The sequence below is a fragment of the Natator depressus genome, chromosome 16 (genome assembly GCF_965152275.1).
Source record: "Natator depressus isolate rNatDep1 chromosome 16, rNatDep2.hap1, whole genome shotgun sequence".
Classification (NCBI taxonomy): domain Eukaryota; kingdom Metazoa; phylum Chordata; order Testudines; family Cheloniidae; genus Natator; species Natator depressus.
The window spans coordinates 20,392,296-20,407,226 of record NC_134249.1 but is presented as its reverse complement, the minus strand read 5'-3'; the positions used below and the strand labels follow the sequence as shown (position 1 = coordinate 20,407,226).

Sequence of the window (14,931 nt, the reverse complement as noted above, 5' to 3'; positions counted from 1 at the left end):
TTTGTAAATGTCAACCAGGGTGTATTTCCACTCTTCTTGTACCCTGCTTTTTCATCTTTCCTTCTCATCCACTGCTTTTCTCTCCATATTCTTTGCCTACCTTGGTTTCATGGTCTGTTCTCCATCTCGTATATTTCATGTGCCTTTTCCTGTCCTGTTGGCTGAAATGTAATGGGCATTTTTGTTGAAAAGAACCCCCTGAAAGATACGTATTTACAAAGGAAACACGTTGCCAGGTAGCAGCAGGTGAGCAAGAAACTTAGTGTGGGAGGCATGTCACTTGTACGGAGAGTCTCTTGGTGTTGGCACTCCTATCATGTGTCCAGAAGGCCAGTCTTGGCATGAAGTGCTAATAGGCACCTCTGGTGCCCTTCTCTGGCTTCTCCTGCCATGCGGGAGCTAGAGGATGAGGAAGAAAAACCTGTCTCTGTCAAGCCGGCGTTCCAGAAAGGGAAAGCATTTCTGCAGACGTGCTGCCTCCATCACTCAGCTGTGCTGAGCTTGTCACCCTGCTATTCGGCTGAGAGATCCATGGTTTGTTTGCCTGAGCATCTTCTCTAGTTTTCTGATTCATTACTGGCACAGTCAGAAAAGGAAAGAACCGGAGGAAGTAGTTCCAAGGTGAATTTCTCTCTGTGGATAGATTGCAGGGTAAGTCCTGGTTGGAGCGATGGCTTTGGAGTTTGAGAGAGAGTGGCAGTGTGTCAAGGCTGGTTTATAGAGTTACTCTTTTCACTGGACAGTCGGGAGTTCATACATTCATCTACCTGACATTCAGGGCATCGAGTCTCAGGGAGGGAGGGCGAATCTTAGGGCAGAGTGCCCCGACACTGTTATGAAGTGTGAACTGTACTTTAAGGGACTGGCTTTCCCCCCTGAAGAATTCTGTTTTTTCTCCTAATGTCCCAACATCTGGATTTCTCTGGACAACCCACGGAGTGCTGCAGCTGTACTAATGAGGAGAGGAGCTGACCAGAAATGGGTGAATGGAAGGGTGCATGTCGGGGCTAGCTCTGCTCTGTATAGGGAGGGGGGTTGCATGGAAGGGCATGCATCGGGGCTGGCTCTGGTCCATACTGGGAGGGAGGGTTGCATGGAAGGTCACACGTCGGGGCTGGCTCTGGTCCATACTGGGAGGGAGGGTTGCGTGGAAGGTCACACGTCGGGGCTGGCTCTGGTCCATACTGGGAGGGAGGGTTGCGTGGAAGGTCACACGTCGGGGCTGGCTCTGGTCCTTATGGGGAGGGGGTGGTTGTGTGGAAGGTCACACGTCGGGGCTGGCTCTGGTCCTTATGGGGAGGGGGTGGTTGTGTGGAAGGTCACACGTCAGGGCTGTCTCTGGTCAATACGGGATGGGCCATGTAGAAGGACGCATGTCAGGACTGTCTCTCATTAATGAGTGATTTTTTTCATTCATCAGTTCAGAACTCTCCCTTGCCCTTGCACACTGCGTGACCCGATCACACTCACAAGCCACCCTCCATCTCGCAGCCTAATTGTCTCAGTGGCATAATTCTTTCTTCTCCTGTTCGAGTTCATGCCCCATCATCTCTGAGTGTGAGCAGCTTTACTTCCAAATCCAGCCCTCCCCCATCTCCAGCCACGGCCCTGCTGCCCCATCCTGCCACAGAGTGGTGGTAGCATTACCGCAAGGAGCGCCCAGAGCTGCGGCTGCAGCACGGTATATTTAATAGTAACCCTTTGCATTTCCATGGCACTTCCCATCACGGGTCTCGCATCACTTTGCAAACACCAATTAGGCTTCCCAGCCTCTCTGGGGGCATGGTAGTTATTATCTTCCTCCCCGTGGGGAAACTGAGATGCAAGAACTGACGGTCTCAGAGCAGATCAGTGGCAGAGCCAGAGAGAGAACCCAGGGGTCCAGACCCCCTGCTCCAGCCACACTGTCTCCCCTTTTTAAGAATAGTGTGCAGTTCCCTGCAAAGAAATCCATGTCTCTAACTGAATAAACTCTCCCTGCTTGAAGAACAGGGTCTTTCACCACTGCTTATTTAGACCCTGATTCTGAGAGGTACTTTGCTATAAGTGGGAACAAATGGGGCACTCGGGATTAAGCCTGGAGAAGCGATTCAGAAAGACAACTGGGTTCACAACAGCCGCATTTGTTCTGAAGCTGGTAGTTTTGCCCAGGAAGAAAGGGTCCAGTCTAGGGAGGCAGTGTGGTCCAGTGGCTAGGCTGCTGGACAGAAAGCCAGGAGAACTGGGTTCTATTGCCCTGCTGCATGACATGGGCAAGTTGCTACATCTCTTGTTGCCTCATTTTCCCCATCTGTAAAATGGGGGATAAGGTTCTTTGGCTCTTACAGCATTTCCATCTGATCAGTGTTGTTGTTATTAAAAGCTTGTTGCAATTTGGTATTGAATTCCCATCTACTTAATATCAGTGCATTTGAATTAAGAGAGGAGGTTACAGAAAGTCATGCCTCTGGCTTTTGCAATGGGAGAAAAAAATACAAACAGAAATTATATATAAAAAACAATTAGAAGGAGCAGCAAACAACGCTTTCGTTTTGGTTTGAAACTCTTCCCTGTCACATTGTGCCTCTATATGCACTGTGTATTTATTGTCATATGTATTTGAGTGTGTGTTTGTAGCTCTACTCTGGCAAAAGTGATAGTCTGTTTATAAGCTAAAATGTGTGCGGTGGACGGGTGGGTGGGCGAGGCGGAGGAGGGAGAGCTAAATATTCTCTGATTTCTAGCGCATATTGAAGATCATCTAATAACATTAGGATCGTGGCATCAACTGTGAGAAAGCCGACCTATTTAACTGAGTCCACACATCCCTCTCCATGTGCGGGCAGAACACAGTCACCTGAGGACAGGGGCTCTGAAAACGAGACTGTCACTTTAAACCACATCTCAGCTCAGAGCGGGTCATTGGCACTGTCTACATTTTTCACATGGCTGAGCGCTCCGCATAAATCTTACCTCCGGCAGCCTGCGAGGGGAGATAGCTGGTGAGAGCTCTCTGTGGCTGCTAGCAGTAGCTAAAAAGCATCAAAGCAGCAGCTTCTCTCCACAATTAATTCCTGTACGGGGTGAGATTGTCATGCGCTTCAAGATGTGAAAGCAGAAGCTTTAGAGGGAATTTGTTGCTGGGATCAGTAAGTAGCACTCTGTCTTTCTATTTGTGTTCCTTGTTCTCTGGAGGGAGAGAACACATGAAGGGAGAGAAGGAATTTGTTATATATTTGTATTCTGGGGGGATAGGAAGGCTGGGGTTTGGTCTGGAAATTGTTTAAAAACTGGGGTTTGGTCTGGAAATTGTTTAAAAAAATCAGCTTCTTTAAAGTTTGCAAGAGCCCCTTCAGTTTGAACTTAATTGTAACACAATTGTTTGTTGCTTTCATTTATCCCCCAAGCCTCAAGAGACGACCCCCTGGTGTCTTGGGAATGTCTTGTAAAAGGCAGTGTGGGGATTTTGATGACTGGGGTCTCGCTCATGATGACGGGTGTGTTTATTTAGGAGGAGGTGAGGGGTGCCTGTGTATGGCCAGGACACTGTGAGATCATTTCTGAGGGTGGCTGGTTGTGATACTGAAAGACCATTAAAATGCTCTACTCAGCACAAAGACTGTGCAAGTTGAACAGCCCTTTTGAATGTGTTAAAATGGCAATAGCTTTAGCATGGGGAGTGTGGGCTCTAGCTAGCATGAGACTGTTCATCACTAGAAGCAGTGAATCCAGATTTCGAATGAAAACTCCAGACAGCTTCTCTTCCTGTCAGACTGAAATGTTTGACCACAGGGTTCCCCCCACCCCTCACTTTTCCTCTGCAAGGCTCACTTCAGTGCCTCCGCTCCGTTTGTACCTTCTTGCTTCGCTTTTTGTCGAGCAGCAGTTTTCCAAAACAGGTTAGACGGCAACGTTAGTTCAGTGCCTGAAGCAGCCAGAATGTGTCTTTGACGCTGATGGCCAGTATCGTCATTCAGTCCCCTCACCCCAGGCTCGGCTCCTGCCTCTCTTGGCACACCTCCTGCCAGGCCTGGACTTCTTCCAACTCCTCTTGAAGTTAGTGGGAGCGGACGGTGCCTGCCACCTTGCAAGGTGTTTTCCTTTGCAGGACTGAGCCCTTAATTGGCAGGTGTTAGGGAAGAAAAGAGACTGAGAAAGCAGTGGCTGGTGGTACTCGGGAGATGGCTGGCTGGATTGATACAAAAGATCTACCCAGCAGCTTCATGTATTGGCACGTCCTCACTCCTGTGCGCGGGCTGGCACTGTTGTGGTAGATCCCCCCTTCAGACAGGATTAAGTAAGTAGCTGTAGTGGGTCTGATATACAGAGGGCAAGATGGGCAAAGTAATGAAATATGGGACAAGTGTGACTTGGGACAAATATCCCGCAGGTGATGGGCATATTAATTGTTATCCTCTGCCTGGAATGAGGAAGATATTCCCCAGATCCTCCTGCAATATAGAAATGAACACTCTAGAATCCAGGAGTCCCTGAGTCTTGTCCCAGACTCTGTTACTGACTCACTGTGTGACTTGGGCAAGTCACTTCAGCTTCTTAGTCCCCTCCTGGCTAAAATAAGAAGGAAGAGCCTGAGAGATGGAGTCTCTTTTCAGTGTTTGGCAGGTGCTGCTGATGGCCAGCGTGAGAACCTACATAGGAAAGGGGGTCTAGTGATATTTACCTGCCTTACTGGCATGCTCAGGTGTTATGGTCCAGGCACTTTGTGTCTGATCTTACGCCACTGATGTCAATGGGGAATTTGCTGCTGACATCGGAGGGGTCGGGACTGAGCCCTTTGAAATCTTGTGATGGAAGGTGCTCTAGAAGACTGAGAGACACCAAAAACCATGCCTTAAATTTGGAGGTTTTGAAGTTGATGTACTGTTCAGAAACTTGCTACCATTTTAATTTTCATTCGGTGATGTCCCTCATTGTGTATTTAGAAGCAATGATCTTTCATCCAAAATAGGGACGTTTTAAGTGGCAGTGAAAAGTCCTTAGAGATCTAAGACTTTCTGCTGGCTGGGGGTACGTTTTATAATGAAACAGACTTCTTTTGGTTGGGCTGAGCATCAAAGTTCTCCAAGGCCCCTTAATGGAATTGGTGCTACAAGGGGATGTCATTTGTGTGATCAGAGAACCGAAGACTAGCTATTTACATGGATAATGAGCACATCTGTAGTTACAATGGATGGGATAAACACAGTTCAGAAGGGGTATTAGCCTTTGTGCTTTATGGCATAAGCCATCCAGATGGGTGTTAGAAGAAACTGCCGCTCTGGACTTCCTAGTCCTTAATTCTCCACTAGAATTTCTTTTACTTGCCTTTGAAGCATCCAGCGCCAATCGCTCTCAGAGAAAGGACACTGGATTAGGTCAGCCCTCTGCTCTGATCTGCAATGACCATCCCTATATCACTTGGAGGGCGTGGAGGCTTTGAGAGCCCCCACGATGGTCTTGGGTCATCGGACAGATGATAGAATTACTGTGTGAAATTCCACAGCCTACGTTTATGGAGATCAGACTAGCTGATCATAATGGACTTTTCTGAACTTTAAATTTCTGACCCTCAAGCCAGCAGCACGTCAGAAAGTCACACAATCGCATCTCATGATTGTAAAATGAGACGAAAGTGGGAGGATTTTTCTCTTAGCGTGGGGATCAATAATAAACCTTCCTCCCCAAATTGTATCCCACTCCAGCCACTCTGGCTGGCTCCTATTTCCCGTTTGACTCTTACGGTGTTAAAAAGAACTAACTTTAAAATGTTGTGGAGGCAGCAGGAAGCTTTGTGGGAGAAGTCCCGGCTGCCAGAACCATTTGGCTGGGGTATTTATAACTGGCAGGCAGGTGATGTGTGTGTGTGTCCACGAGGAGGAAGCATTTGCCAGCAGTAAAGTTCCATGACTCTTTGCGGTGTGAAGTTAAATGTATAACACAGAGAGCTGGGGAAAAAACGACCATCAACTTTTGGGGGGCATTTTTTTTAAATCACTACCCCCTCGAAACTTTAGCCTGAAAAGTTTTTAGGTTGGGGGGGGGAGGGGGCTAACTGGAACTTGAAACATTTTTTGGTTTTCAAAAACTGGAGAAAAATCAGTTGGGGTTTTTTGGGTCAGAAATCTCAACCGAAGGAACAAAACAAACATTTCGATTTTGGCTGAAAAGCCTCCTCTTCTTTGGGGAAGAGAATGTTGTCATGAAGACTTTTTGACCGGCTCTAATAATAAGCCTCTAAAGGGGACTGAAACCTTGGACGTTATTAGCAGATGTTGTCATTCCAAAGCCCCTATGGAGTATATGGATAATAGTGTGATCACTAGAAAATGCTGATCACCATTCTTTCTGCATTTATGACACTGTCGAATAAGAAGTGTCAAGATGCCGTGTACTACGCTCGTGTAATAATTATAAAAATTAGGAGCTTTTCTCTAAACAAAGGTGCTTTTCTCTGGCATCTGAGGATCTCAAAGTGTTTTCACAAATATAAGGTACTCAGGGAAACTCAGACATGGAAAGGTTACATGGTTTACCTACAGTGAGTCAGAGTGGGGAAGAGACCCCAGGAGTCCTGACGCCTAGTCCCCTGCTGTAAGCCCTACCATCCGACCAAGCTTAGAAGGACATTGTGGGGTCGGTGAGTCAGAATGTGACTTTCCTCCTTCCACTTGCCCTCCAGGATTTATCTCCTTCTTGTTTGTTCCTTCTCGCGCTGTCTCTCTGTTTTCTTGCCCCCCCCCCCCCCCCGGATGCAGGGTGGTTGTGATTTATTATGGGTATTACAGTAGCTCCCTCGATGTGTTAGGTGCTCTCAGCATAAGAAGGAAGACAAAGTCCCTGCCCCAAATTGCTCCCTGTTTAAAGTGAATTTTAATTCCTGGCCCTGCTCTGCCGGGGTTTGCTTTGGGGCCTGTTGGGCCGGCCATGACTGCGATCAGTGCCAAGTGCTGCGCTCTCCACAGGTGGTTGCTGAGCAGAGAGGAGCACCGATCAGTGAATAGGCAGGGTGGCAGCCGCGTGCACAGAACAGCCATACCAGCTGCCGGGTCCCAGCACTGGGTCCGTCTCTCTTTCGCTCCGTGAAGCTGAACATCTTGGAGATGGAAGGACCAAGCCAATGGGGAGGTGGTAACTTCAGCCCGCACGCCCTTTCGTAACAGACCAGATTCTCACCTCCCCAGCTGGATGGGAGCAATTGCTGAGTGCACAGAGGGTATTTCCACTGGCTGGCCACTCAGCACTGCTGTCTAGCTCGTTGCTTTGAGAAGCACTTTGGGGCACCAGCCAAAGGAGAGGTGCTGGATAAAACCACCCCACGGTGCCGAAAGACAGGGCTCATGCGCATGTTAACGCATCCAGTACCATGTTCAGAATGTAGCTCTGTCTGGGTGCGTGTCAAGGGAAGGCTGCCTTTTGCAGAGACATGCCGGGCCCGGGAGGGGAGAGACGGAAAGCCAGAGCCACCCTGGGATCTGCCTTTGTTGTGAGAGGAGACAGAGGCAGTTTTAGGGGAATTTTCAAAGGGACTCAGGCGCACGAGTGCTATTGAAAGTCAACAAGACTTGGGTGGATACATCTTCTCAGTGCTTTTGAAAATCTCCTCCCAAGGGCCCTGATTCAGCAAAGCCCTTAAGCAAGTGCTCATGACTAACTTTCAGCATGTGCGTAAGTGATTTGCTGAATTTCCCCCTAAGCTGTCCCTGCACAGCAGCTGCAACACTGTTTGTCCAAGGCCCTGGATCACATCCATCTTCCCCAGGAAGCCAGGCAGCCTGGGGCGCTCTAGCGGCTGTCTACGTGGCTCTGTAAACCTGAGTCTGTGGGCTGCATTGTAAACCTGGGCTCGCAATTGCTGGACCCGGGTCTCACAGCCATACGAGTGCGTCCACACAGCAGAATGAGAGGCCTTGGACCAAATGTCAGCAGGACTCTGACTCCTTTCAGCAAGCACCCAGGAGCTGGGTCTTAGGACCCTGCTAATGGGATGGGTCAGACCCTAACTGATTGGTGTGTGGACAGAAGCAGGGCTTGGGCTCAGACCTGAGTCAGAGCCCAGGGTCAATAGAGGGATCCCTGAGCCAGGCATTTTAGGTGAGTTCAGTGTAGAGCTTTTAGACCACAAGAGCAGTGGGGAAACCGGTGGATTATGTCTGTGTTCGTACAGCCCCCGGCACAATGGGGCCTGATCCTGGTATAATAATTCCAAGCATAATACCTTCATGCTAATAATGGGAGATGGGGAGTTTTAGGGCTAAGTGGCCTTGGGAGAAAGGAGTTCCACAAGATCCTCACTCCCTTATGAGTGCTGCTCAGGAGGTAGAAGTCTCCGAACCCCCTAGGCTTCTCAACCGGATTGTCAAAAGCGCCCCGCACCCTGTCAGGAGTTGTGGGTGTGCAGCATCTCTGCAAATCCTCCATGCAAGAAGGTGACTCCGAGACACCCAGTCGCCTGGGCACTTGCTTTTCGATGCATTTCCCAGACAGCAGCTGGTGTTGTCTCCACGGTGGTTACAAAACAGCAGATGAAACAGGCCTGCTGATCACTTAGAGAAAAAAAAAATGTATGCAAAAGCCTGGATGCCTTCAAATTAGGGAGGCCTATTTCAGGTAAACGAGTCTGACTGGCCGGGTTTCATTAGCCCTCTCTGCACTCGGATTAGCAGTCGGGTGTCGTGATGAAAATGTCAGTCATACAAAATGGGGACTGTGATTTTAAACCAAATGCAGTTCTCTGCCCCCCTCGCTGGCTGGGTAGGTCTCCATTAGCTCAGCTGATGCAGGCTCCCTGAGGGGAGAACATGGGGCCAGCCTCCCTTGTTCTGACCCCACAAACAGCCCTGACCCTGTTGTTGGCTCCGTTCCAAGCTGTGTTCTCAGATGGCAAGAGGAGAATTCATGTCTTGCCCAGCAGCGAGGCCGGGGGAGAGGGGTGTGTGTCTCCAGTGCCCTTTAGAGCGAGAATGGATTTGTAGCTGAGCTGAAGAAGTCTGCATGTAAGCTGGCCCCCTTTGACAATACGAAAAACCCCAGCAGTACATGGGGGAGGCTCCAATCCAGGGTGACAGGCACAGCTGGATTTTCTGTCCCTTTCAGGGCCCACCCGCCTGGCCAAGACCAGACTCTCTTGTTGAGGGAGCCCCTCAGCTTTCCCCTGACAATTAAATACCTCCTCTGGTTTTCACATGTCTTTTGCCACCCCGGAAGAGGCTTAGGAGCTGCCTCAGGAACCTTCCCCTTCCGAAAGAGAGACTGCAACTCCTCACTTGGGTCTCCCACAGAGGAACAAAGCCAGACCTCCCCACAGCCCCTTTTGGAGCAAAAATAAACCTTTGGGGGAAGATGAGGATTGAAGCCTGTTTCTGAAACACAAAGGAGACTCCAAGGGTCTGCTCCAATGACCATTGACATCAGTGGATTTTGCATTGGGCCCTGAATGCTGCCATGGGCATTTGGAATGATTTCTGAGTCTAAGTAAGAAGTAGAAATTCCCTATATCAGATCAGCAGGACCAGTAACCCATTACTTGGCATACTGGGAACCAAGGCCTTCTGGTCCTTATTCCCAGATTTGTCACTGTGTTGCTGTGTGGCCGAGTCACTGTGCCTCAGTTTACTAATATTACTGACCTCGTGGGGCATTGTGAGTAAATTGGGGGAAGCACATTCAGAAGAAAGCTGCTGTGAGTTTGCGTTTTTCAGTGGGTTTGCTCCAGTCGTTTGCTTTCGAGTCCTGCAACGTCACTAGCACAAAGGTTTGTGGGAAACAAAGCTCCAAGGGGCCCATGCAAGTCTTTGAGGAATTGAATGTTCAATTAATGCACATAAACATCCACCCCGGAATTAACTGTAATGACTCTCTGTGTGGATCATCAGCAGGGTTGGAACCCAGCACTGGAGCACGGGCTAACTCCTTGCTTTGGGACAGCAGCCAAAGCAGAGGTGCTCTGGAGACCGCTAGCACTTGAGCTACGGGAGTCTCTCCATCAGCTGGCAGAAACTGTCACTTAATAGCGCGAATAAATACGTCGAAATTGGAAACCACTGGCAGAGAAAGAAACTCGATTAGTCACATGCATTCCTCCATTGCAGACTATGAGCTCTGCTCTGGCTGTGAGGCTGGGTTCGTGTTTGAGTGATTGCTTTGAGATCCCGCTGTGAATGGTGCCATGTGAGAAGAGATTTTCTTTCTGATCATAAAGGCAGTTCCACATCTCCCTCCCCCCCCCCACCCCCTCTACCTCATTTCTATTTAAAATCCGTATAGGGAAGCGCAGACCCATTTGATCAGTCTCTTTGGCACGGTTCCCCGGGCTGTGCTGGGCCGCAGGTGGGTGGTGTTCAGATAAATGATGAGCCACTCGGCGGAAGGGCCCCTCCTTTCTCATCTCCTTGCCTGCCGTCCTTATAGAGGTCACTGGGGAAAGGGCAAGGACTTCTCAGCAACAGGTTTCGAGGGAGGCTTATTGATATGGCAGCTGGGGAAGACCCCGTCTCATTTTTCATTGTTATGGTAAGTTAAGGACACTCGTAGACAAGGTCTAATTCATGGGTGAAAGACCCAGGGAACTGGGGACCAGTCCTATAGGCTAGAGCAGCAGTTCCCAAACTGTTTGGTGGCAGGACCCCATTTTGACGCTTTATTAACTCCCGCGACCCCAGACAGCACGGAGGACGCCATTTTGTAGCAGACGCACCATATGTGCCAGATGAGGACGCCGCTTTACTCTACAAAATGGTATCGTCCACACACTCTTGATCGCCACCCCATCCGCAGCCTGCATCGTGGTGGTCCAGCTGTCTCCGCAGCTCCTTGTCCGAAGCCAGGACGGAGGGAGCCAGACGCTCGGAGTATCGTCAGGGTTTAGCATTTTAATTAGAGGGGTGCTGAGCCAGTCCATGGTGAGCCAAGGGGAAAGCGAGCCACTAGTCCGCAGTGAGAGGGACGTGGAGGAGGTGGGAGTTGTTTCTCAAGGGGGGTTAACTAAGTGAGTGGTGCTTATGAAGGAGAAGGATGAATAGCACTGGCTTGGGCCAGCAGAGTGCAAAAATCTCCCCCGTCCTTCTCTGCCAGTGTCCCGTGAGCTTGGCCTGCATTCCTTGCTTTTCTCCTGGGCTGCCTGTGAACACTGACCCTGATCTGCAGCTCCCCCTGCTAGTCCAGCCCTGGACTCCTGTATGGCTCCCCCAACATGCCTCCATCTCTGAATCTGCCTGACTGTTCCCATGCTGTCCCGGGTCCCACCACACCACACCCCTGGCTCTTTCAGTCCTTGACTCCTCACACAGATCAGGCAAAACACCCCCTCCTGTCCCAGTCCTGGGCCTTGCTTGTGCGGTGGCTGCCGGTCACCTGAAGCTGTGTGATGCTTTTGTGACACAGACAAAGTGTCCAGTAGAAGCTCATTTTTTCCCACCATGGCGGATCTGAACTCAGCTCTCTGGAGTGCGTGGCATCACTTCTTAGCTTAATTTTTCCTCCCCCGTGACACTTCCCTAATGTTTGCACCTCTGAAGTCAGAGTCCTTCTCAGGGCCAAATGCTACTCCCAGTTACACTGGTGCAACCCCGCTGAAACCAGCTGGGTTGAATCGGTGTGACTGAGAGCAGAATTTCTTCTCCCGCATGAAATTTTTGGGTCACGCAACCTGATGTGGCAGTACTGTAATAAATGCAGCACACACTCAGTGTAAACCCTTTGATTTCCAGGGTGCAACTATTGTTGGTTCAGAGGCTGTCTTTCCAACACACCATTTTATTAGCAGATCAGCACATGGAAGAGGTGGGGTTTTACTCCCACCCGCCCCCGATCAGCTCCCAGATTGCTAATGTTCCATTGCCTGGCCTGTTGCTAATTTTGACGGTGCCCTAAATAGAAGATGAGTGTATCTCGGCTGGTTTGCCTAGCATAGGAGAAAATTATTTTCCTCCATTTACTGAGCCAAAACCATTGCGTTAACCCCCTCATCACAACTCTCTCCTGGGGATTTTCCATCCCCTTTGAAAACAACCGAGCTGCCCTTTGTTAGAAGTCGTCTTCACCTGTTTAGAAGGTCTCGCTGCTTGGATAGAACGAGGAGGGGCCCATAAGAGAAGCCTCATGTGGCTTCTCCTGCTCCAGACTCGGTTCCATAAAGGACAACCCGTAGCTTTGCTGACAAGCTTGAGAGGATCCCAGAGTCAGCAAAGGACCCGAACTCTGGCTTCTCCTCTTGCTTTGCTGGCTTTACTCCAGCGCCCTATGCGTCTGGGGCTGGAGTTCCAGGTTTTCCTTGCCACCAGCAGGCACCTGTTGTTTGAGATCTTGAATGAGTTAAGGCTTTTCTCTGATGCCCTCTCTGTGTCCAGCGCCCAGGGCTAAAAGGGCCGGGCCTAGGGGCTGAGTGCATCCACCCGGGTGCTCCATCTGGCTTTGACTCTGCTACACCTTGCCCTGTTCCCTGACTGGGAAGGGGCTGCAGTCACACCAGAAGCAGAGTGCTCAGCCAGCGTGCTGAGGAGTGTGAGCTAAGCCTTGCATCACCCAGGCGTTCCCCTCCACTGGCCAAGTTAGGAGCCCTGCGGAGGTATCTCCCCCAATGGGAATCCCTGTCCAGATCTCTGCCAAAAGCTGGTGTGTGATGGGGAGAGTTGTGGGGGTTGAGGTGGCAAATTAGCGCGGATGCACAAGGCCACAAAAGCCAAAACCAGGAAGGAAAGGAAGGGTCATTGTTGGTGTTAGTTTTTTACATTAAGACATGAGTGTCTCTAAGCGCTTCTATCCCAGGATGCATTGGAGCTTTACTTCATTTTGTACCTTCATTGTCCATGAGAGAAGCAGATTCCAGTGATCAGAGCAGGTGACTGGGAGCCAGGATGCCTGGGTTCTACCCTTGGCTCTGCCGGTGACCCGCTGTGTGACCTGGGCCAAGTCACCTGACCCCTCTGCTCTGCAGCCTGTAAGATAGGGCTCAGCCCTCCCCTGCCTCTCGGGGATGATGGGAGGAGAAAGGAGCTGCCGCTGGCATCAGTCGGCGCTTTGGAAAACGTAGAATGCAAAGGGTTAAAATCGGCAAAGGCTGGTGAGCTCTTCGAACGGCTGTCTGAAGGCACTGCTGGTGCATTAAAGAATAAATCTCCAGACAGGCATTGCATTGTGGAAGCAGTAGCGTGACTGGCTTCCCTGGTGTCCCACACATCTCTTGAGCCCGAAGGCTGAATGCTCCACAACACCACAAGCGCAGCCAGCCCGTTTATTAGTAGGTATTTCCAGTAGCACCTGCTGTGCACTTGTGCTTTCCAGGCAGAGGGGCTGGCGGACGGACTTAGGTACGGACGGGGTGTGGCCATGTAGTGAGCGCAGCGTGAGCTGGCCCCGCTCGCACGAAACGTGCCTTCCCTGCTTCATCCAGTTTGGAACCAGACCGGTTTGATTGTGATCAGTGAACGTTATGCTGGTGAATGGCTCGAGATTCGCGAACTCTCCATCTCTCCAGGGCAGGCACCCGCAATTCCCCACTGACTGGCCTGGAGGGACCCGCCTGTAGTGGGCGAGAGAAGGGGGTTTGATCTGTGGGCCCCATTCATGCATCACCTCTCTGCTGAGGCCAGTGCCTGACAGGAGGGATGGCTGTGTGGAGAAGGCCTTGGCACACAGGCCGTCTGGGGTCAGCCCCCCTGTTTGGCAGAGCACTTCACCTCAAGCCCTGTAATAATCCTTCCTGTCTCCCGCCCTTTGCCTGACTTGTCCATTAAGATCATAAACACCTCAGGGCAGGGACTCTCTCTCGCCAGGTGTCTGTACGGCACCTAGCACAATGGAGACCTGATCCTGCTTGGGGCACATAGGTCCAGATCTTCCGAGGTATTTAGGCGCCTGACTCTCATTGGTTTCAGCATCCCATTGGTTTCAATGGGAGTTACGTGCCTAAATACCTTTGAAGAGCTGGGTCTTCATAATACTAATCAAAATAATTGCTCTTGGTTTTGGTGCTGTCATTCCATCCAGGCCACCAGCTCATGTCAATGGGCCACTGAGTGGATATCAGAGGTTCATCAATGTCCACTGATTTTATCCGTTGCTTTTGGTAGCATCTGACCAGTCTGTGTGACCGTACGAGATTCCAGTCGGAGCCCTCCTGAGCCTGGCAGATGCCTCTCTTCTCATTTGCTAATTTTACATCCAATTCTGAGTAATGCTTCAGAGAAATCTGCTGCTTATGATGATTTTGGCTGAGCCAAAGAGGGGACTCTGTGTTTACTCCATTAGCGAAGCGTGCCTCGTAATGGCATACAAAACACATCTGTCTGAAGTGGAATTGGTCACGCCACAGGGCTTGTGCATGGAGGCTTTGGAAGCAAATCCATTCCAGAGCACAGCTTAAATATATCGCTGTCTGGTGAAAGGTGCTCATTTGGGGCTCTCGGGCGGGAATTGTTTTCCTGAAGAGCTATAATCGAGTGGCATTTGCAGCTCACTGATTGTTATAACCAGCGGTCTCCTGTGGATAGCAGAAAGGAAGGAAGAACTCTGGGAAGCTCACGTTGTGGAGGCCTTTATGGGAGTCTAAATTTAGCTGGCTTGAGAGGAATACTCACTGTCTGTGCGTACAGGGTTATAACCTTGCAAAGGGAGAGGATGGGGATGGGGACAACACATCAGAAGGGAGTTCTATGTGATACCCTGTGGTCCATCTCATTCACTGGCTTCCTATCCCTCTGGCTTCAAGCCCGGGACTGGGCTCCCAGGTTACTAAACTCTCCCCAGGCTGACTCCGCTCCTGTCCGGATCGCTTCTCTTTCCCTTAGCTGCCCCAGCACTGCTCAGTAACTAATTCCCTCTCCTGTGCAGGGCTAGGGAAACCCCTCCCTCTCTCAAAACCTCTCCTTTAGAACCAGCCTTTTCTCCCTGCAAAAGAATAATCCCCTCGTGCCAGGAGAGAGCTCGCCCATGTGTTCACGATGCTCTGCAGCAATG

At 50.4% G+C, this 14,931-nt stretch overlaps 1 protein-coding gene across 5 annotated transcripts in view; it reads left to right on the top strand.

Moving 5' to 3' along the window:
* The window catches only part of GPSM1 (G protein signaling modulator 1), a 167,762-nt gene that overhangs the window by 143,945 nt on the left and 8,886 nt on the right, over positions 1-14,931 (top strand). The gene's annotated exons all lie outside the window — the stretch shown is intronic.